This window comes from Neophocaena asiaeorientalis, unplaced genomic scaffold, assembly GCF_003031525.2.
Source record: "Neophocaena asiaeorientalis asiaeorientalis breed wild unplaced genomic scaffold, Neophocaena_asiaeorientalis_V1.1 scaffold254, whole genome shotgun sequence".
In the NCBI taxonomy this organism is placed as follows: domain Eukaryota; kingdom Metazoa; phylum Chordata; class Mammalia; order Artiodactyla; family Phocoenidae; genus Neophocaena; species Neophocaena asiaeorientalis.
Window position 1 is genome coordinate 6,111,519 of NW_020174705.1, and position 22,226 is coordinate 6,133,744.

The 22,226-nt window shown below is 41.5% G+C and overlaps 1 protein-coding gene across 1 annotated transcript in view; it reads left to right on the forward strand.

Annotated features, from left to right (window-relative positions):
* LOC112409399 (RNA binding protein fox-1 homolog 1) overlaps positions 1–22,226 on the forward strand; it is a 1,082,427-nt gene that overhangs the window by 592,796 nt on the left and 467,405 nt on the right. The window lies entirely within an intron of this gene.

Below are 22,226 nucleotides of genomic sequence, written 5' to 3' on the forward strand. Positions count from 1 at the left end.
TTGAAAAATTCACAGTTTTCCCAGAAATTTTACACAGGGCTTGCTTCTTTTAGAGAAAAGGTTCTGTGTTTTGTCCACAACATCCTCATTACTCACAGTGAAAATTGTGCTGTCCATCTTCTGCTTTGCAGGACTATTATTATAATGTGATAATAATAATAATATCCAGATGACAATAACAGTTGTTTATGTAGAACTCACTGTATGCCACACAGTCTTTTAATGTATACTTTACATATATTCACCCTTTAAATTCCAGTGTAATTCTGTAAGGAGGGAAAATACTATTCTTATTCTCATTTCTTTTTAAGATAGGAAACTGAGACTCAGAGAGGTTAATAAGTAAATGACTGATAGCACACAGCCAGAAAGGAGCAGTGTTTTTGGAAGCCTGTCTCCTCATGATGGGATGATAGCCTTCTCGTCAGAAATGCAGGGCAGGGCAAGTCCCTGTATTCTAAAGGCATGTTTTTGGAAAGCCCAGCCATAAACTTGTTTATACACCACTATTGATTTACCTGGTAGAGTCCTTTGATTTTACTGGATGGTACTTTACAGGCTGATAGATGACATGGCACTGTAAGTATAGTGACACTGTTTTCTTCCCTTACCTGTAAAAGGTGAAATGGTTCCCTGTGGTGTTAGAAAGGATTGCAACAGATTTGCTTGGGGAAAATTATCTTTCCCTACACTCCTCCACTCCATTTCTACTGTGAGTTATTATGATTAAAAAAAAAGCCAGAATAGTTGCTTCAAGGTAAAAATATTTAGGCAAAATATTACCACAGGGAAAGTTTATTTTAAGCATCATGGTTAAAAAGAAGTAGGTTTCAGGTTTAGGATTTTATACTTAAAAAGTTCATCACAATGCTATAAAGCATTGGTTGACAAACTTTCTCCTATAAATGGCAATGTAGTAAATACTTAGGCTTGTGGATTGTACCATCTCTGTCACAACTACTCAATTTTGCAGCAAAAGAGGTCACAGCAATGCACAAATGAGTGTGGCTCTGTTACAATAAATCTGTATTTTCAACAGTAGGCATCAAGACAGATTTTGCCCTCAGGTCATAGTTTACTGACCCCACTGATGTAAAGGAAACACCAGGGGTTTGGAGATAGGGTTTCTATTTTGGCCTGCCATTTGCCAGCTGGATGGCCTTGGATAAGTCATTGAACCTCTCTGAGCCACCATCCCCCAACTGCTTAATGGGGAAATGCCTATTCACCTATTAGCATGGTCATGAGAATTAAATGAATAAGCACTGAATGAGTGAAGGCCCAGATTCAGTAAAAGAAATTCCATTCCATCCATCTCTTCCCTCTTCAAACTCCTTTTTCTTCTACCTCTTCCTACCTTCTGCTCATTGGTTAGTAAGTGATAATAGTTATGGCTGCCTGAGAATTTTTGAGTGTCCTTAGTTTTTGGTTATGCCAGTATTAGAAGAGTACTTCTCCCTGCAGACGAGAGCTTTCTGAATAATTGCACGTGAAGTGGTTTTGAAATAGTTGCTAGGAAAAAAATGTCTTAGCCATCATGGTATGAAGAGGAAAAGGTTTAATTCCTTTGGACCAGAGGTAGTAGATGAAGAGGACCTCACCAATTCCACCAGTCCACCATCCATGGCACACATCACTAGGTGATCACAACCTTTTTAACTGATGAATTGATTAAGGATTCAGAAGTGTGTTCATGGCAGTCTTTTCAGTCACCAACAGTGGTTTGTAGCTGTCTCATAAGATGAAATTTATTAGGTGTCTTTGACCTAGATAATTAGCTTCGAGGGTCAGAGAGTTTGAAACGTTCTTCAGATTATGGGCTATGTGAAGCTGTTGAAGAGTTGCCATTTTTCCCTGTTTTGTGAGCAGTGATGTTTTTCTTTAGGAACCTTAGCTTGAATTCTGAGGCCACACACACACACATACACACACACACACAAACAAGTAAAAAGTATCTTCCTCCCTCCCTGAAGCTTGATTTCTTCATGAAATGGCCTCACAAAGAAACTTGGTAAGATCTCTCATTTTCTTGGCTCCCCAAAGGCTTAGCAGCAGGTGAATACCTCATCTCTTTTCTTGTTCTTCAAGCTTTTTGCCCTTTTCCAGATATTCTATGGTTAGCTATGGGTCTAGAAATCTGGGAATAAGAGGGAGTCCTAATTCTTCTTGGTGAAAAGAACAGAAACTCATTTCAGACTCACTTAAGTGAAAAGGGAGCATTTAGTTTGAAAATATTCCATAGATGCCAAGAGGATACCAAGAGGGAGAGGAGGACACACGATGGACCAGGAAAGGCATCAGCACCCTGGACAGCAACCCATCCTTTTCTCTGAGAGTCACAACCAGCCCATCATATTTGCCCTTCTTCCCCACTTTGCATATTGGACATACTCCTTCTTGTGTGTTCTCCCCAGATCCTTGCACTGCTAGTTTCTTTATATTAATTGAATTTTAGCACAGGTTACCTTTTCCGAAGGTCTTCTCTGGCCATACCAATCGCATATCATGATCATAAATTACCTTAGGTTCTTTGTTCACTCTTTCACCATATGCATCCCCGCTTAGGACCTAAGTTCCTATGAGCAAAGACTTATTTAAAACAATGCTTTACACATACTAGGCACACATCAATTTTTTTTGAATATCAAAAATTATAAATAATTCTCTAGGAGAGAGAATTAAACTGACCCAATTGGGGTTGGAATTCAACCACGGTCCTATTAATTGAGGCACACTTCTTTGAGTACCTGTACCTGAGGGGAGATGGACTTGTTTTGGGGAGTCATCATGGACTAGGAAGATATATCCCCAAATGACTACAAGTTTGTGTGCTTGTAAGTTTACAGAGGATGGTGAGGTTAAGTGATTGCTCTCCTTAAATTTGGCAGAAGAAACAGGGATAATTTTTTGTTTGAAGTTTGTTGTACCATCAGTACCCACTGGACACTATGGAGGTATCCTGAACCAAATCTTTTACTTATTTATTGCTGTTAAATAAACCTTCAGGGGCCAATCCAAAGTTTAGATACAACAGATGCTTTGTGCTTCTCCCCATCCTTTATTTTTTCAACACTTCTGAATAAAGTGTGTGTGTGTGCCCATGCACACATATGTGTTTTTTTCCCCCAAGTTTCCAGAAGCATGTGTTAATGATCTCATAGGGTCCTGAAACAGGAAGATGTACTCAGCATACAGGGCCCCATGGTAATCTCCAGGCAGGAATTGTGGAATTGGTGACACATGGAAAGCAAGCTAGGGCTTAGCATTACTGTTAGGATGAAATTGCTGCAGTTTATGAAGCACTTTTTATCTTCTTTCATTTTTGTTCAGCTAAGAGGTACTTAGTACTTACTGTTTTCGGGTAAGGTTTCAGCTATGAAGGATATCAGGTCTCTGCCCACATGAAACTGCCCTTCTAGTTTGGGGAGTGGTTTAAAAGAGAGAGAGGGCTTCCCTGGTGGCGCAGTGGTTCAGAGTCCGCCTGCCGATGCAGGGGACACGGGTTCGTGCCCTGGTCCGGGAAGATCCCACGTGCCGCGGAGCGGCTGGGCCCGTGAGCCATGGCCGCTGAGCCTGCGCGTCCGGAGCCTGTGCTCTGCAGCGGGAGAGGCCACAACAGTGAGAGGCCCGCGTACCGCAGAAAAAAAAAAAGAAGAGATAGAGAATAAGTAAACCAATAGAGAGAGGATACAATTTCAGTTGTGATGGTGTCATTAAGAAAATGAAATGGACGGTAAGAACTGGAATGCCTAGGGGTGGTGCAGGTGACCAGGGGTGGCAGGCAGCCTTGTGGGGGAAATGAAGCCAAGATCTATGAGGGGAACCTGAGGATGTGAAGACATGTGCATGGTCATTGCCAGGGAAGGGCGTGGTGAGTTTGAAGAGCTGGAAAAGGGCAGCATGTGGCTGGAATGAGCTCTAGGAACAAGGGGGAGAGAAGAAGGGAGAGTGGAGGAGAAGTAGATCAAGGAAATCTTTACTCATGGTAAGGAGCTGGACTTTTAGTCTCAGAATAATGGAAGGCCTTTGGAGTGGCCTGAGAGAGGGGACAACATCCACTTTACAATTTACAGGAATTTTGTGGACCAGAGAGGGGAAGAGTGGGAAGCAGAGGGGGTAAACTGTGAGGTTTTAGCAGAAGTCCTGGGGAGAGATGATGGTTATTACAATATATCCGCAAACTCCCTGCGTGACACAGGGTATCGGTTCATCTGTGTAGGTTTTTACCTCCCTCTACTTACCCACTGCCCCAGTCTCATGGTCAAAAATTAACCAAGTTATTTAAGTTTGGCACCTCTAGAATGGCTTTAAAACAATCCTTGCTGGGTTAGCAACAGTATGATAACTCAGAATCCCAGGGGGTTCAGAATATACAGGTCTTGATCCCATGGGTGTACTTAAAGAGACATGAACCCCCATGCATGAACTCTTCGTGAATGCTTGTGAAACTTTATTTATTTATTTATTTTAAGAATTTGAGCAATGAGGAGCTGTAGGCAGAGCTTGAGCTTTTACAGACAGAGCAACCTTGATTCTAAATTTCTGTATATCTGCTTATCAACTCAAAACCTTAAACAAGATCCTTGACTTCCAAGCCTTTGTGTTTAAGGGGATACTAATTAACAACAGTAATAATGCTTCCTCATAATTGTTACTTAGTACTAAGTAGAAGAGTGCTTATGTTGCCCTAAATGTATGCTTGAAACTTTATAGACATTATTTCTTTGAAACATTACAATGACCACCTATTATGCATATTAATGCACCACACTGCAGATAAGGAAAATAAACCTTAGATTAAGTAATGCATGTGGAATTGTGCAGTAAGTAAGTGGAGGAATGTCCATTGAGTTGATCTCATTTCATCCACCTAACAATGGGATATTATGAGGTAGCGTGTAGAAATACATGGCATAGCTTTCGCCGGAATGGGTGCTTGACAACTTTCATGTTACCTATCTCTCTGCAGATTTCAACTATTTATGACCACAGAATTAATTCTAAGGAAAGTAAATTGAGGGAGGTGTTTGTGTGTAATTTTTTTCCCCTAATGATTCCACTGTACCCTTGAGCATTTCTACGTTTGTGTTTAATCACAGCATCTCAGCCATGATGTTTCTGACAGGTAATTTCCTTAATGCATTTGACAGAGAAGGATTGCATGGAAGTCCATTGGATTCCGTGCTTTTCTCTGCAAGGAATGAGACTAGATTAGAACTATCTAGGTCTACTGCCTTCCGATGATACTGCATCCTAATAATTTCCATAATAATATGGATCATCTTTGTGGGCACACACATTCTTGGCCAGATGGGAGACACCAGTTTGCAAGAAACCCTGCCATTTTTATTATACCTTGAGAAACATCTGGGCTGATATGTGAGTGTCAGAATCATAAATCAATTTAGTCCTCAGAGATAGTCCTAGTTATGCAGTTTATCTTCAAATACACTTGTTTTGTTTTCTTTTCTTTTCCCTGCTCTGACTGAAAGTGTTAAATGATGAGTACAAATGTCAAGCTATCAGATTCCTTTTTAGATTGCAAAGTCTCTACATTGGCATGTAAAGATCTGAGCATCAACAAGGCTCACAGGTACTTGGTGAAGAACAGTGATTCATGTTTCATGGCAGTTCATCCCTAGGTACCAGCAGACCCAATCCATTCTCAAGCAAAGATGCAAATGCCCAGTGGAAACTCGTTTCATGACCCCCTTCTCCTCCTCTTCTCAAGTATTTATCAGCTGTTAGCCCCTATGGTTTGTTAGTGTGTGTTTGTGTAGATCAAGGGGGCTCGAGAGTCAGGGTCAGGGATCTCTGATACCCGTGGGAATCAAAAATGCTGCTATTTCACAGAATATCCTTTAGGCTATTCATGTCACTGGCTGTCAGCAGGCGCACTCCCGAGGAGCATCATGGTATATCAAAAACAGAGATTCTGTTGTTGCCAGTCTACTTGTAGTGTTTTTTTTGTTTTGTTTTGTTTTGTTTTGAGGTACGCAGGCCTCTCACTGCTGCGGCCTCTCCCGTTGCGGAGCACAGGCTCCGGACGCGCAGGCTCAGCGGCCATGGCTCACGGGCCTAGCCGCTTTGCGGCATGTGGGATCCTCCCAGAGCGGGGCACGAACCCGTGTCCCCTGCATCGGCAGGCGGACTCCCAACCACTGCACCACCAGGGAAGCCCCCTACTTGTAGTGTTTTAACACTTGAACCACCTGGACCCCACTTTGTGTTTCCATCCCCACTGAGCAGAATGTTTTGGTTCCTTTTAAAAATTAGTTTTATTATGAAAAATGTCAGACATGTAGAAAAGGAGAAAGAGTAATACAGTAGGCATTATATACTAACATTGGGATTTAAGAATTGACCAGCTATGCATAACAACTTGAAAGGATGTTTCCACATATCCTGAAACTTGCCTCTAAATACAAAAGAAATAAATATAAAAGAAATTTCATATATATAAATATATGAAAATATATAAAACCCTGATGACATTATTGCAACTAACAGCATTATCTTTAATCCATCCTACCATGATACCCAGTCTATATTCAAATTTGCTAAGTAGCCCCCCAAAATATCCTTTATAACTTATTTGTAAAACACAGCCATCTAGTCACTTTGAACTCCTGACATTGTGTGTGTGTAGAGAGGGAGAGGCAGGTGGCCTAAGATAGGATATAAGTATTTAAAGTATTTTTTTCTTTATAGTGCATCTATCTTTCCTTGGTCCTTCTGAGAGATTATCAATCACTTAAAAATCATGTTAAGGCTTTAAAAGGAGTATACATATAATTTGGCACTATGGAAAAGCCCTTTTAAAATTATGGAAACAGATATGGCTCCAGAAAAAAATAAAATTTATCAGCATTTTTCTTAATGGTGAAAAATTGGAGACAACCTAAATTTCTGACGTAGAGAATTGACTAATTTATGGTGGTCATATTAGAAGACGCTCACAATGTGTTGTCAAGTTAACGAAGCAGATTCCACAACTGTATGGGCGGAATCACAGCACTTTAAGAATTAGCTCACACACAGAACAAAAATCCTGAAAAAAAATGTTTTTGGTGTGTTAACCATAGTTTTCTCTAGATAGTGGGGTTATGGGTTATCTTATTTCATTTTATTTTTCTTTCATTTTTACATTTTCTGCCTGAAATGTGGAATAGTTTGGTGATTGAGTTAAAGAATTTTGATGAATCAGCCAACTCAGCAAAAGATGGATTGTCTGACCGGAAAGGAAAGAAGAAGCATAAATGTGCTGGAATAAACATCGTCATGGCCGTGTACTCAGCATAGGTTTCTTGAGATGGACCACAGCTGCAAAGCTGGAGAAGGTGACAGCAGTGTTTTAGGTAAAATAGAGTCCAGTGCACGTCTTCCTGTATTTCCTTTGGCCTTGTAGGTCTTGCATTAAAATGCTCTGATATTGTCTGAGTAGGGTTTCCTTAAAAACCCTAAAGTTGAAATTTGCATTGCAATTAATTTCAAAATGCCATTTGGAGGAAGCTTTTAACTGCATGTTACAGAGGTCTAATACGGACGGATCCTAACTGAAGTAGAATGTTTTGCCGTGTGTGCCTGTGTGTGTGTGTGTGTGTGTGCGTGTGTGTGTGTGTGTGATTTTCTCCCTCCCCCTTCCAGCTCTTTTATACTCCAAGCAAATAAGAACACATCTTGCAGAAGACCTGTCCAGTGAGCACCGGCTCATTTATCATTTTGACCGTTGCCCTCCTGAGTTGCACATGTCCTTATGTATTTGGGACTCTGATGTAGATTTGTCTCATGATCACAGAGAGTATGACCATGAGGGATGGTGCAGGGCATTCTACAAGGGAACAAAGGAATGACATTGAGTTGGCTATTAAAAATGTAAATGTCAGGTGCTCCTGCACTCCAGTGGTGTCAGGCGTGGGGCATGAGTCCTTGAGACTGAGGACTCTGGATTTTTGAAGGCAAATTCTGCATCCTGGGAGAGGTCTCTGCCACCTCTCTTCACTGCATGTTCCAGCTACAAGCTGGGAGTGGAGGGGCTGACTGGTCCGTCCCACATGCAGCCTCACCCACACAAGATACGTCTGGCTTGGGGAGACCAAATGCATCGCTTGGAATTTTGCCTCATCTGAACTATCTTCTCCTTTGTCAACCCCCTCCTCTCACCACAATTAAGAGTTAAGCTGTTGTTTGACAACAGGGTGTCTCTGGACTTGGGAAGAGGTGGGGTGGGGTGGGGGCATGGTGGGGGACCAGAGAGGGAATTAAAATATCTGATTGGATGAAAAAAATGCAAATGTTAGAGTTTGGGGAGCCTTCCAGGAAATGGTTGAGGAAACAGTAGAGACCAGTAGCAGGCAGTTAGGGATTGGAAGAAGTTCTCTGACACTGTGAAGGTCATAACTTCAACCTGGGAAGCAGCATAAACCATCCAGTGAAGGGTAGGATCAGGAAGCTCCGGCCAGAGGCACTTTGAGTCTCCAAGGCATTTGATGGGAAAGTTGAGTGACTTCTAGTTGATGAAGCCTAGAAGGATGGCATCTACGTAGGGACCCTGCTATAAAGACTCACACTAATTCAGTTAGTTCCCCCAATTTGGGGAATGTATCATCCCATTCCTAAACACCTCCCACCACCACACACACACACACACACACACACACACACACACACACACACACACACACACACACACACACGCTAAACAGAGGACATAAGGCACTCTGTGAGGCATGATTATCTGTATCTCATTATCTCTTAATTTATAAACTAGCCTCTCACTGGGAGAAAGGTGCTGGAGGTTGTAAAGTACTGAGAAGATATAGATCAGCAGTCTACACAATTCTCAGACACCTGCAGGCAATCTCCTGCGTAACTCTTCCAAGACATCCAGTGAATAAAGTTTTCTTTCTTTCCTCCAGCTCTCTGGAGGAATCCATTCTAGCCAGTCTACATCCTGATGACCTGTGTGTCTGGAATGGGCACAACCCCAAATATAGAAGCAAGAAGGACCATTATTCTAATTGACATTGAAGACCATTGGGCAGGACATCAATTAGTGATGCAAATGCAGAGTTCTCTGTTGAGTAATGATGAAATCCCAAGACTTCTTAGTAGACCACTAAGGAACAGAAAACCATTGATAAACTGGTATGTTCAGCACAAATTAAAATTTTTTAAAAATGTTTCTCACTCTTCAGTGCATTCCCAACAGAGACTTTTGACTTCCCGTCCAGGAACTTTTTTTTTATGAATGAAATTCTGATCTCTAAATGATGAACTAAGGGGAGATAGGAAGTGACCTAAGTTAGAAGGGAAAATGGAGTTGGTTGGGCATTCAGAGTGGCCCAGAGTCAACACCACTTGCAGCATCGCAACAGCATCAGAAAGCGAGTGTGGTTCTTCTGGCTGCTGTGGTGCTAACTGTGTAACGTAAGGTGTTTCTTGGGGCATATAGAATTCCGCATATTCGCCCTGTCACTCATTTGCTTTAAGAGTTCAAACAGACTTGTCTACATACACACGCATGCTGAACAAAGCTTGGCTATGCTTCAGAGGATGTTCACTGTTCAGAGAATCATGGACAGAGCTCTTTGGAAAAAAAGTACATGGGGATTTTCAGGCTTCTCCCCAGTCTTCTCAATTAGAACCTTGAGGAAGGGGTCCAGGATTGCATATTGCATGCCCACCTCCTCCTACCCACATAATATCCTGAGGATCAATCCAGTTTGGGGACTCCTAGTGTCTGAATGTGATATGATTAGGACATTATGAAACTGTGATTCACAGCCCCCATCTTAATTCTTCACCATCCTACTGAATGGTGCTCTCTTCCTAAGGAAATCCCTCTCACTCCCTCTTGTTTTCTTAATATGGAACTTTGTCATACGAATGGATTTCCTCAGTCTTTAATATTTGATTGGAGAACTAATTCTGGTCATGGTACATCAGAAAGCTGCTTTTTTCCCTCTTTCTAATAAGCACTATAATCCACTGCTGACAAAAAAAAAAAAACAACAACAACAAAAAACTACAGCATTTCCTGGGTGCTTTAGAATACGCTGTGACAAATGGCGTCTTGCATTTTACAGTCGTCCTCATGGCTTGTAATACATCGTTTAATGAATTGATCACAGTGGAATGTAAAGATGAAGCAGCATTTATTGTGTATGTTATACTGCATATAATTTTTAGAGTTGACATTTATAACCATGGAGGCTGTTATTTTACATACCATGTTCAAACCATATCAGCCTAAAACACATTTAAATTTAATAAGCAAGTAGATTAGATTTGCTTTTAAGCTAGGCATATCATTGCAGTGCGTGTTTCCGGCAAGAGGGCACTCTCACAATTAAACACTGTCTTTAGTTGTCTTAAAGAAACAAAAATTACAAAGGAGGGGGTGAGAGCAGAAGCTGAAATAATTAAGTTTGAAATCCAAAGAATACCCTTTGACAGACCACTCTAAGAGAAGCCCTCTAACCATTGAGGCGAAAGAGTCCTGTTTGGTTTTATTAACCATCATCAGGCAACTTTGAGGCTGAATACAGGCCTTGGGAATGAAATGCAAATTCTATAATAGGAACATCATTGTGATAATAATTTATTAAATTTCCTGAGCCGTCTCCCTCTGAGGAGGGCAGCACAACGGCCCTGGTGATTAATTTTCAACACCGTTTAACATTTTATTAGAGGGAAACAGGTTTTTAATCTATTGATGCCCTTTCTGTACAATTCCACGAGCTGTTTTCTAAACCAGAGGGAAGAAGGAAAAAAAAATGGAAGAGGGGGAGAAGAGGGAATATTGACCAGCAGTTCTAGTTCTGAGATCAAGCATCTCAGACTCTGCTGTGCTTGAATGGCATTTTATTGTTCTAGCCTCATGGTAGCTCATTGGTGTTTTGTGAGAGAGTTCACTTTGAATCTAAAGTTAAGGGAAACACAATATTTGGGGAGAGGGTTCATCTGAGAGAGCTGGGGGGTGAGAAAGTTGGTGGACTGGGCGCTTCTCAGAATCCTAGTAGAGCTTACTTAGACAAGGGCTGCGGACTCAAATGCTTACAGAGGCCAGGAAGACTCCCAAAGTGGGGAGTATAAGAGAAGACAGGTGGTAAGGTACTTGGTGGTACTGTTCGGCTCAACCAAATGTTGACATTCTAGAATGTCTTCTGTGAGGACACTAAAGACAAATAACACAAAATGCAAGGTGAGACCTGGATGGGATCCTGGCCCAGAAAAGGGAAATATATGGAGGGGAAAAAAAAAAAAAAAACTAACGAAATCCCAATATGGTCTGCAATTTAGTTAACAGTATTGTACCAATGTTAACTTCCTGTTTCAGATCATTGTACTATGATTATAGTAAGATGTTAACATTAGGGTGAGCTGGGGGAGTGATACACAGGCATTCTCTGTAGTATTTCTGAAGTTTTACTGCAAATCTGAAATGACTTCTAAATAAAAATATGTTTACAAGCAATCAAAGCAAAGTGTGGGACATATAATATAGAGATCAAGGTCAACGGTAACCGGCTTAAAACTTCCCATGTGGACATTCTCGTATTCTCTCTGAGAACAGCATGAAAGCTGGGGGAAAGGGGGCCTCAGCCACTTTACTTTGTATGGATAGCTGTCTCACAGCTTGATAGTGTGGTAGGCAAAATCACCCCCCAACCTCAAAACGTCCACATCCTGGTCCCTGGAACCTGTGAATATGTTAGATTAAATGGCAGAGGAATGCAAATAGAATTAATCTTGCTGATCAGATGGCCTTAAGATGGGGAGATTATCCTGTATTATCTGGATGGACCCAATACGATTGCAAAGGTCTTTGTAAGTGGAAGAGGTAGGCAGGAGAAGAGAGAGTGTCAGAGTGATGCTTTCTGAGAAAAACTTGACAGGCCATCACTGTCTTTAAAATGGAAGGGAGGCATATGCCAAGAAGTGCAGGCAGCCTCTAGAATCTGGGAAAGGCAAGATTACACATTCAACCCTAGAGGCTCCAGAAAGGAACACGGCCCCGCCGACAAACTTAATTATAGCTCAGTAAGACCTGCATCAGATTTCTGAACTACAGAGTGTAAGATAATAAATGTGTGTTGTTTTAGGCCATTAGCTTTGCGGTGATTTGTTACAGCAGCAACAGGAAACAAATACAGATGAGGAGTCAATAGAACAGCAAATGCTTATATGCTTATATGGTCCTTGAAGGTTATAAGCAGTTTACATGTATTACCTCCCTAATGCAACGAGGTAGTAGTACATGGTACTCTGCTTTATAGATGAGGAGCCTGGACAGAGGGATGTAAGCTTGTCCAGTGGCACAGCTGGTGTGTAACAGAGCAGAGAATTAGATATGGGGTCCATGCGCTGAAACAGCCGCCATGGGCAGGCAGCCCATAGTATTAGCATTATACTCTAGCATAGCAAGTATTTAGTGGAGATTATAGTAGTACAACATGTTTAAATAGCTTAAAATTGGAAGAAATGTTGTCATAAGAAGGAGACAGTGAGAGACAAATTTTCTTGGAGAGGTAACTAGAAAGATAAAATATTCTAATAGCAGTTGAAAAGACAATAGTCTCTATCTTTTCTTTAAAAAAAGGCATTGGCTAAAATATGTCTTTCACAAACTGTGAATCCCATCCGATTATTATAGACTTAGGTGGCACGTGAAGATACTATTAAATAAAATTAAATCAATCATTTGGTGAAGGCGTTATTCACTTTTCAATTCTCCTTCCATGTCCCTGTTTATGTCACTGAGACAGTCTTTGTTTGGTGCTAGGCTGTCCTTAAACATCTTTCTAATACTTGAAGATCACGATTTTTAATCATTAACTGGAGGCCTGAGGCTCGGTGTCTGCAGGTAATGGTAGCAAAATGTTAATAACTTATGATTGCACTGTACTTATTTTATGGTTACTCTCTATTTGGAATAAGTGATTTTTTCTTTTCCACTTATAGTATTGATGTAAAGTTGCCTTTTAGAAATAACGTATTTCAGTGAAAGCAAAGTACATCAGTGTAAAGATATTTTAAGCAGCTGATACTTTATCATTATGACACATGGTGGCCATTTAGTGACAGTGGCAGAAGAATGGCTTAGGCTTGGGAACATCTGGTTCTTTGGGGCTGAAGATTTAAAGGTGTCAACTCTAATTGCTAAAAAGATGTTCATTACCAAGGCCCACAGTGATTTTTGAATCCATTTTGTTTTCTACCTCTTCACCAGAAATAAGTAATTTCATTGAATTCAGAAAGAAGAGACCTCAGGACAAATGAACCATCTTTGTAACATTAAAATTTGATTGGGATTAGCTCAATCCATTGGTCCTTAATTAGCTGTTGATTGTTCTGCTAATTCTAGAAACAAAATATCTAAAATACATAGCATTTGCTGAACTTTATTAAAAAGCTCTTACTGTCTGTTCACCTCACCGTGGTTTATCTTGAATCAAGTCTGTCTTTGGACGTGCCATATTGGGAGCTAAGCCTGTACTCTGAGAGTGGTCCAGCTTTCCCCAAACATAGCCTTATTTTTGATGACGGGAAGGAATGTGTCTCACCAGAGCTCATCCGCTTACATTATGTGTCATCTTGCAGGATTGTAGGACATGGCTCCTTGCTAGAATTTTGGCTGTGCTGTCAACACTAACCGATTCTACCAATGAACTGGGGTGCAAACTGTTTGTCCACTGTACAAATTACAGGTCGAGGAGATGAGCATTATTGCACGGGCAGGGGCAGGCATCTGACATCTGGTACCACATCCGGTACTTGGTATGGCAGAACAAGACAAGGACTCAACAGCACAGGTTTAAAAGAGTTAATTGGTACGTAAAATGCTCGCAGTTTAAAGAAAGGTACCTGGCTTGTATCTCTTATCAAAGGATTTCTGAATGCAGCTTAGCACTTGCAACATGCTTTTTCTTTTAATCTCGGTCACTTTGCTGTTTACAGCAGGATCTAAGGACTTTCTTCTAGGCTCTGAGAATCTAAAGCATGTGGGTATCATCTTTCTCAGCCTCCCAGAGGGAGTTTTGAAGCTTCATTGATGACTGTTTTTGTTTTGTTTTGGGCTCCCTCCTCCCTCTCTTCATCCTCCTCCTTTCCCTCTGCTTTCTCCTCCTCCTTCTTTTATTCATCCAAGAAAGCAAAGGCACAGGCTTGGTCCAGCGATTTTGAAGTATAAATCAGTATGTCCCATAGAGTGGCAATAATAATAATAGTTACGATGACTAAATCTGTTTAGTACGTGTATGTGTTGTAAAATTACTACTCATGGTGCCGGCCATGTTATATTCATTCTCACGATTCACTCTGAAGATCTCTCAGAGAATCTTTTACCCAACTTTTCCTGCACCCCTCTTCTCTCTCCCTAGCCTCACTTACCAGACTGGTTTCGCAGTAGCATCTTTTGTTCAGACCATTGCCATCCTTGATAGTGTAGGTATCTAAAGGTCTAAATGCTTCGCAAACATTCATTAAGTACCTATGATATGCACGCTTTAAATATGTGAGCTCAATCTGACAACAACCCTGAGAAGTGAATATTTTTATCCCTATTTTCAGAGGAAGCCAGGATCCCTGCCTTCAAAGAACGCACAGTTAGGAAGGGGAGACAGTCACACCTAATGATAAACAAAATTGAATGACGTATGTGTCCACGGGGGCAAGAATCGTGCTGAGAAGGGTGTCTTGGAAGGTGGGGGGAGAGGGGTGATTCCTGGACAGGATTTTGAGGGTGGGCAGGCTTTTTTCAGACAGACGGTTTGTGGAAGGATGTATCAGGCAAAGAGGACAGCGTTTGCAAAGGGAAAGGGAAGTAGAATGCTGAGCCAAAGATAGATATGCACTGCTAAATATAGGTAGAGTGGTGTGCAAGAGGGGAAGCTGGGTTACCTGAAATACATAAAGCCAGCGGTATCACCTTCATGTGCACGTTGGGTCAATTTTAAGGAGAGTTCAAAAGACTCCATTTCGGAAGTGTACATCTTAGCCAGCCTGAGCAGCCAGGCTAATTCTCTGTGTCGTCTAACACCTGAACACATACATTTTCCCCCATCTCCTTCATTGTTCCTTTCCTCCACGATCCCACCTCCAATATACCTTTCAACCAGGATTCTCTGGTTTCTCTAGGCTGTTGAAACTAGATACAAATGTTGTTCCTCTAAGCCTGCTACACAGCTGTTCCCCTATGAGATGAAGAAAAAGAATAAGGAAAACTATGGTTCTCGGTATCTTGTACTTCATATGGTTGCATTTGAAGCAGGGAGAGGTGAGCTTGCTGTGGACTATAACACCTGCTTTGGGGAATTCCAGAGCTTCTTTCTGTTTCTGGAGTGATCTTGAGTACTAAGTTAAAAAAGGCATCAGTAGGAGAGAGCCTAAAAACCCATGAACAAAGAGTACTACGGCACTGTGGAAAACAGTCTGGTGGGTCCTCAAAATGTTAAGCATTGATTTATCATTGTATCCAGGATTCTACTACTAGGCGTCCATCCAAAAGAATTTAAGACAAGCATTCAAAACAAAAATTTGTACATTAATGTTCATATATTGTTCACAATAGACAAACGTTGGAAACAACCCTGACCCTCTTCAGTGGAAGAATGGGTAAACAAAATATGGTCCATCCATACAAAGGAATATTATTCAGCCATAAAAAGTATTGACATACTGACGCATGCTCTAACATGGGTGAACCTTGAAAACATCGTGCTTGGTGAAATAAGTCAGACACAGACAGTCATATACTTACGATTGTATTTATAGGAAATGTCCAGAATAGGAAACTGTAAAAACAGAAAGCAGAATGGCAGTTTCTAGGGGAGGGAAAATACGAATTTATTGCCTAACAGGTATGGGGTTTTCCTGTGGGATGATGAAAACGTTTTGAAACTAAATAGAGGTGGCAGTTGTACAACATATGAATCTACAAAATGCCACTGAATTGTAGTTTAAAATGGTTAATTTCATGTTGTGTGTGTGAATTTTACCTCCATTAAAAACAAACAAACAAACAAAACACTAGCACAGGTTCCAAGGATACAAGTTTGCTGCATTGCACTCAGTTTGCACGGTATGAACTGTGCTTGCAAGAAACCCCCAGAAATTGATCCTTGGAGAAACAAAGTCCATCTGGAGAGTGGAAAAGGAGGCAGCTCCAAGGACCAGGGTTCAATTTCAGTTCCAAGGGGCCAGTGAAGTATGACCACCAGCATCACGTGACCACCCTCCTCCCCAGAGGAAGTTGCAGCCTGGGAAGGTGACAGCTCAAAATGTCAGAAAGCGATGATGAGAAAATTGGAAATGGATAGGGTTTTATGGCAATGCATTTTTAACTCCACTTCGGTGTAGAGGGGACATTTTAAGGATCTAAGAGCTTAAACCAGACAAGATTTCCTCCAGTGTGATAATAAATATACGAAAGTGCCCTTTTATGTTTAATAATTCAGGATCCCCTGAGTGTTTAAAGGTTTTTCTGTTTTATCATTTGAAAAACGAATGGTAATCGGTTAAAAAGTAATAGATGAGAAATGTTTTCAAGATGGGCTCTGAATCAGGCGCTTTAAAACGTCTTTGGAAATGGATATCTGCGTGTCCTATGTAGCAGACGCCTGAAGGTTTGGAACTTTTAGGATAAGCAGACACTTTTCATGCCAGTGCATCCTCCTATCTGGAGGGATGGCACCCACCTCCACACATGGCATCGGTCAATTGTCTGGGTAGGGTTGGAACAAAGTTAGACAAAAAACATTGTGGGACCGCTCGTGCACTCACCCATTCTTGAATGTGCTCAGAATGTGTATAGCAACGATCAGAGAGCCAGATTCCTGCCAAATTCTGGAGAAAAATCTAAAAGTCAGATTACAGCTACATTCTATGGTGAGGGATGTGAACCCATGGATTCCCTGAGGAGAGGTTTGAATTGTTCTGGCCTGCAAACTGGGCTCCATGGAGAACAAAATGCTAAACTCCAGGCAGCAGTGATTTTTAGAAAGGAAGCCCCACTCTCCTTGTAGACCAAGAATGATCCTATGACTCTCAGATGAAAGGGAGATGGTTTTTCCCCGGGAGGGGAGTGGGAAGAGGATGGCTTCCCATCATGGGAGAATCTGAACGTGGCAGGAAGGATCCATGCGTGTTCTTAAACATCACGTTGGAAATTAAAAGCCACTACTGTGCTTCATCCTTATTCAGCAGATGTTTATTGCATGTCTGTGTATGATGTGCCCATCAGACACTGCAGCCTACACTGGGGATACTGCATTACACCACACGGACAAGGTCACTGCTTGCGTGGAGCTCATATTTTCTGGTAGAGGGGAAAAAACAGTCAAGAAGGAATTACGATGGAAGTTGCCAGCCGCCTACCAACAGCCGTTTATCCCTTCCTCCTTAGTAATCGACCTCCTTGGTCCCTTAGTCATAGGCAAGATGCTCAGATTAAAGGAAAATTATACTGCGTTCTCCAGCTTCCCTAGCAGAGTGGGATCACCCACAAGATGGCAATGAAAATTATTAGCTGTGGTTTCTGGGCAAACCCTTTAGTAGGGGCTGACTCACTTTCAAAGCCAGCACCCATGTGCCCTCTGTCCCTTTCTCTCTCCTACTGCATGAAACTAGGTGATGCTGAGGTGACTTTGAGGGTGGATTCTATGTCCTAAGGATGGTGGAACAGAAAAGTGAAGGGAGCAGCAAGATATCTGATGGACTGCCTTGTCCTGAACTTATTTTATGGGAGAGAAAATAAACCTATATTTTGTTGAAGCCACAGTTATTCAGGGACTAGGTAAACAACCACCAAACCCAAGTTTCTGAGATCAAGACAGAAAACACAAATATAAAATAATTTCAGAAAACAAAAGCTGGTTCATTTTAGACAATAAAGCAGAGAGATGTGAGAGAGGAGGACTGGGGTGAAGAGTGAGGTTCCTCAGGGGTGGGGAAGGGGAGAGGGTCAGGAATGTGCAGCTCTGGGGGTGACATGTTCCAAGCTGAAGGAATGCCGGATGCCAGATACCAAATGGCTTCACTGAGAAACGAAAGAAAGTTAGAAGGGTCAGATAGCGTTAGGAGCTGTAAAGATGTCACCAGGTGAGGTCAGGAAAGAACAGGTCCTGCGTGTTCTGGTAGGCCACGTTAAGAAATGGGGATTTTGTGCTGGAGAGGGTGCAGAGAAAATGGAACACTCTTGCACTGCTGGTGGGAATGTGAATTGGTACAGCCACTATGGAGAACAGTATGGAGGGTCCTTAAAAAACTACAAATAGAACTACCATATGACCCAGCAGTCCCACTACTGGGCATATACCCTGAGAAAACCATAATTCAAAAAGACACATGCACGCCAGTGTTCATTGCAGCACTATTTACAATAGCCCGGAGATGGAAACAACCTAAGTGTCCATCATCGGATGAATGGATAAAGAAGATGTGGCACATATATACAATGGAATATTACTCAGCCATAAAAAGAAACGAAATTGAGTTATTTGTAATGAGGTGGATAGACCTAGAGTCTGTCATACAGAGTGAAGTAAGTCAGAAAGAGAAAAGCAAATACTGTATGCTAACACATATATATGGAATTTAAGGAAAAAAATGTCATGAAGAACCTAGGGGTAAGACAGGAATAAAGACACAGACCTACTAGAAAATGGACTTGAGGATATGGGGAGGGGGAAAGGTAAGCTGTGACAAAGCGAGAGAGAGGCATGGACATATATACACTACCAAACGTAAGGTAGATAGCTAGTGGGAAGCAGCCGCATAGCACAGGGAGATCAGCTCAGTGCTTTGTGACCGCCTGGAGGGGTGGGATAGGGAGGGTGGGAGGGAGGGAGACGCAAGAGGGAAGAGATATGGGAACATATGTATATGTATAACTGATTCACTTTGTTATAAAGCAGAAACTAACACACCATTGTAAAGCAATTATACTCCAATAAAGATAAAAAAAAAAAAAAAGAACTAGGGATTTTATTCTGAGCAAGGCAGCAAGTCCTCAGTTTGATGTTGGCAGGAGGATGATCTGATATTTATTTCCAAAGCTCCCCGAAGCTGCTGTGTAGAGAATGGGCATGACACGTGTGGGGTCAGGAAAATCATTTACGTGGTGACTATAGACCTCCAGACCAGAGTTGACTGTGGGATTTAGGTTGGAGATTGTGCTAATGAAACTTCAAAAAATTTGGGCAGCTAATTAAAATCTGAAAGTCTGTGTTAGGAGGTTGAGCATAGATATAGTATCTGCTTTACCTTTGGAAGAATCTCTTACAGTCTTCCTACTAGAGTCACTTAACTGTATGCCAAAAAAAAAAAGAAAAGAAAGAAAAAATCAACATGGGTTACTCAACATCAACAACAAAACAACCTAATTCAAAAAGGAGTGAAGTCTCAAATAGGCATTCTGCAAAGAAGATATAGAAATGGTTGATAAGTACATGAAAAGATGCTCAACATCACAAATCATTAGGGACAGGCAAATCAAAACTACAGTGATATACCACCTCACATCCACTAGGGTGGCTACTATCAAAAAACAGAAAATGACAAGTACTGGAGAGGATGTAGAGAAATTGGAACTCTTGTGCACTGTTGGTGGGAATGTAAAATGTGCAGCTGCTATGGAAAACAGTACGATGGTTCCTCAAAAAAATTAAAAATAAAATTACTGTATAATTTAGTGATTCAGCTTTTGGTTATATGCTCAAAATAATTGAAAGAAGGGACTTGAAGAGGTATTTGTACATAGCGGCATTATTCACAGTAGCTAAAATGTAAAAGCAACCCAGTGTCCATCAACAGATGAATGACTAAGCAAAGTGTAGTATATCCATACAGTGGAATATTATTCAGCCTTTAAAAGGAAGGACATTCTGACATATTGTGCAACATGAATGAACCTTGAAGATATTATGCTTAGTAAAATAAGCCAGTTACAAAATGGCAAGTACTGTATGTTCCACTTATATGAGGCACCTGGAGTCGTCAAGATCATAAAGACTGAAAGTAGAATGATGGTTACCAGTGGTTGGGGAAGACGGAAGTGGGGAGTTAGCATTTAATGGGGACAGAGTCTCAGTTTTGCAAATGAACAGAGTTCTGGAGATGGATGGTGGTGATGGTTGCACAACAGTATGAATCTACTTAATCCCACTGAACTGTACACTTAAAAATAGTTAAATGGTAAATTTTATGTTATGTGTATTTTATCACAATTTAAAAAATGGGAAAAAAATCAATACGGGTTGCCCCTGGGATTGCAATGAATTCTCAGCCAGCACAATCTTGTTTATCCTTCTCACAGCTCAGAAGCAGGTCCCTTTATATGTGAGTCCCAGGCCACCACCTTGTTGACAAATGGTGTCTATGAGTTTCCCATTTCCCTCTGCAACTATCAACTTATTAGCAGTTCTTTCTCAAAAGCCCCTCAAAACCCAGCAAAGGCAGTCTTCTGCTTTGCAGAGTGACAGAGTGGCTCCCCATACACTGATAACTAGAAATCTAAGTATGTCCAGAAAGCTAATCCTCCAAAGGGGCCTGTAGTCAGAGCTAGTCAAGGAGGACACATCCACATTTACATATGATTTGCATCTGCTTTACATAGGGCTGCACAAGCTGTGCTGTGTTCTCAAACATCACTCACGTTGTATTTTAAGACTGTCGCAATCTTTGATTAACATTTAGATCTGCAGCCTGGGTGCCTCGAACTTCTCCAGGTTTCTATATTTAAACTGGCTACAGTCCTTATCCATGGGTGGTGGGAAGTCCTTTCCCCCTCTCGGGTACCAGCTTACACCTGGTAGGATTTGTTACTTTCTCAGTTACTGCTCATTTCAATTTTCTGTTCCCTGTGATCTCCTCCCACCTCTAGTCTATTGCCCCTTTCAGACCCTCCCCAAACATCCAAGTCCGTGTGTGTAGCAACTTTTAATGTGAGTTGGAGATGGTCGGGGCAGGGGGGATCACAGCCCTGCAAACAGGTGAGAATTCAATACTAGCATCCTTGTTTTTTAAAGTTTCTTGGTCTTCTCAGACATTAGGGATTGTTCACTGGCAGTTGTTTTTTTTTTCCCTTTCATCTTGACCTCTAGACTCGTCTTCCCTTCCCTTCTCTTGTCTTCTCTCTCAGTAGACAATGGGTGAGCCATTCATGTTGTTCAACAAAGATGCCTTTGGTACTGGTGAGCTAGTAAACAAGATGTAGAGGTCTCTATCTCCCTGCAGTGCTGTGCTGGCAGAGATACCCCTCAAGTATATAAAATCAGTGAACACATTGTCCTCACCATGATGAGAGATAATGGTACATATTCAAGAAATTAGGAAGGGTTGCCAGCTGAAATTGAAGGGTGGAAATGTGTCTCCACGTGATGGTTAGGGTGAAGAAAGTTCTAAGTGGAAGAATGGAACTCAAAGCCCTAACGCCAAAGGAAGTTTATCAATGTGCTCAAGAGAGACAAAGGAGGCCAATGTGGATGGTGGAGGCGGGAGTGGGGGGAGGGGGGTGACATTGAAGACAAAAGGAGATATGAACAGAGAGGGAAGAGGCAGGCAGAGGATGTACCAGGTAGGGCTTCTGATGCCCTACTGGGTATGGGTTTTATTGTAGGTGTGTAACATGATATCAGGTTTATTGAAAGCATATCACTGGAGGCTCAGTAGAAAACTACAACTTTTGTCATATTTGCCCTAATTCTCTCCATTTTCCCGGGCTCCTGCTCTCTCCAGGGCTGCCCACCATAACTACAAACTCCTCTTCTCTCTTTCTCAAGAAGAAGAATGCAATTTTCTCTTTGTCACTTTACTCTCCTTCTAATGTGGTACATGTGTGTGTGTGAAAGAGAGAAAGAAAGAGAGAGGAATTACGCCACTCCTCTATGAAGCAGAGATGGAAACTATATGTGGGAATATTTAATTTCCTTTATATATGCTTCCTCTACCCACCCCATCTCTGATATTAAGACAGAGGCTGAGATGGGGAATAGTAAAAAAGATGAGGGTTGGCCAGGTGAATATTTTGGAAAATTCCAATCGAGTGGAAACTTATGGAGAGAAATCCCAAACTTTCAGTAGTATGTCTCTGCCCACCATGTTTATGTTTCTGCCATTCGTGTTTACAGTATGTGACACGTTTTGAAAACCGGATCTTTGTACCTTTCTGGTCATTAATAGTGTTGACATAAACCTTGTCATTCAACCTACAGTCTTTGGTGGTG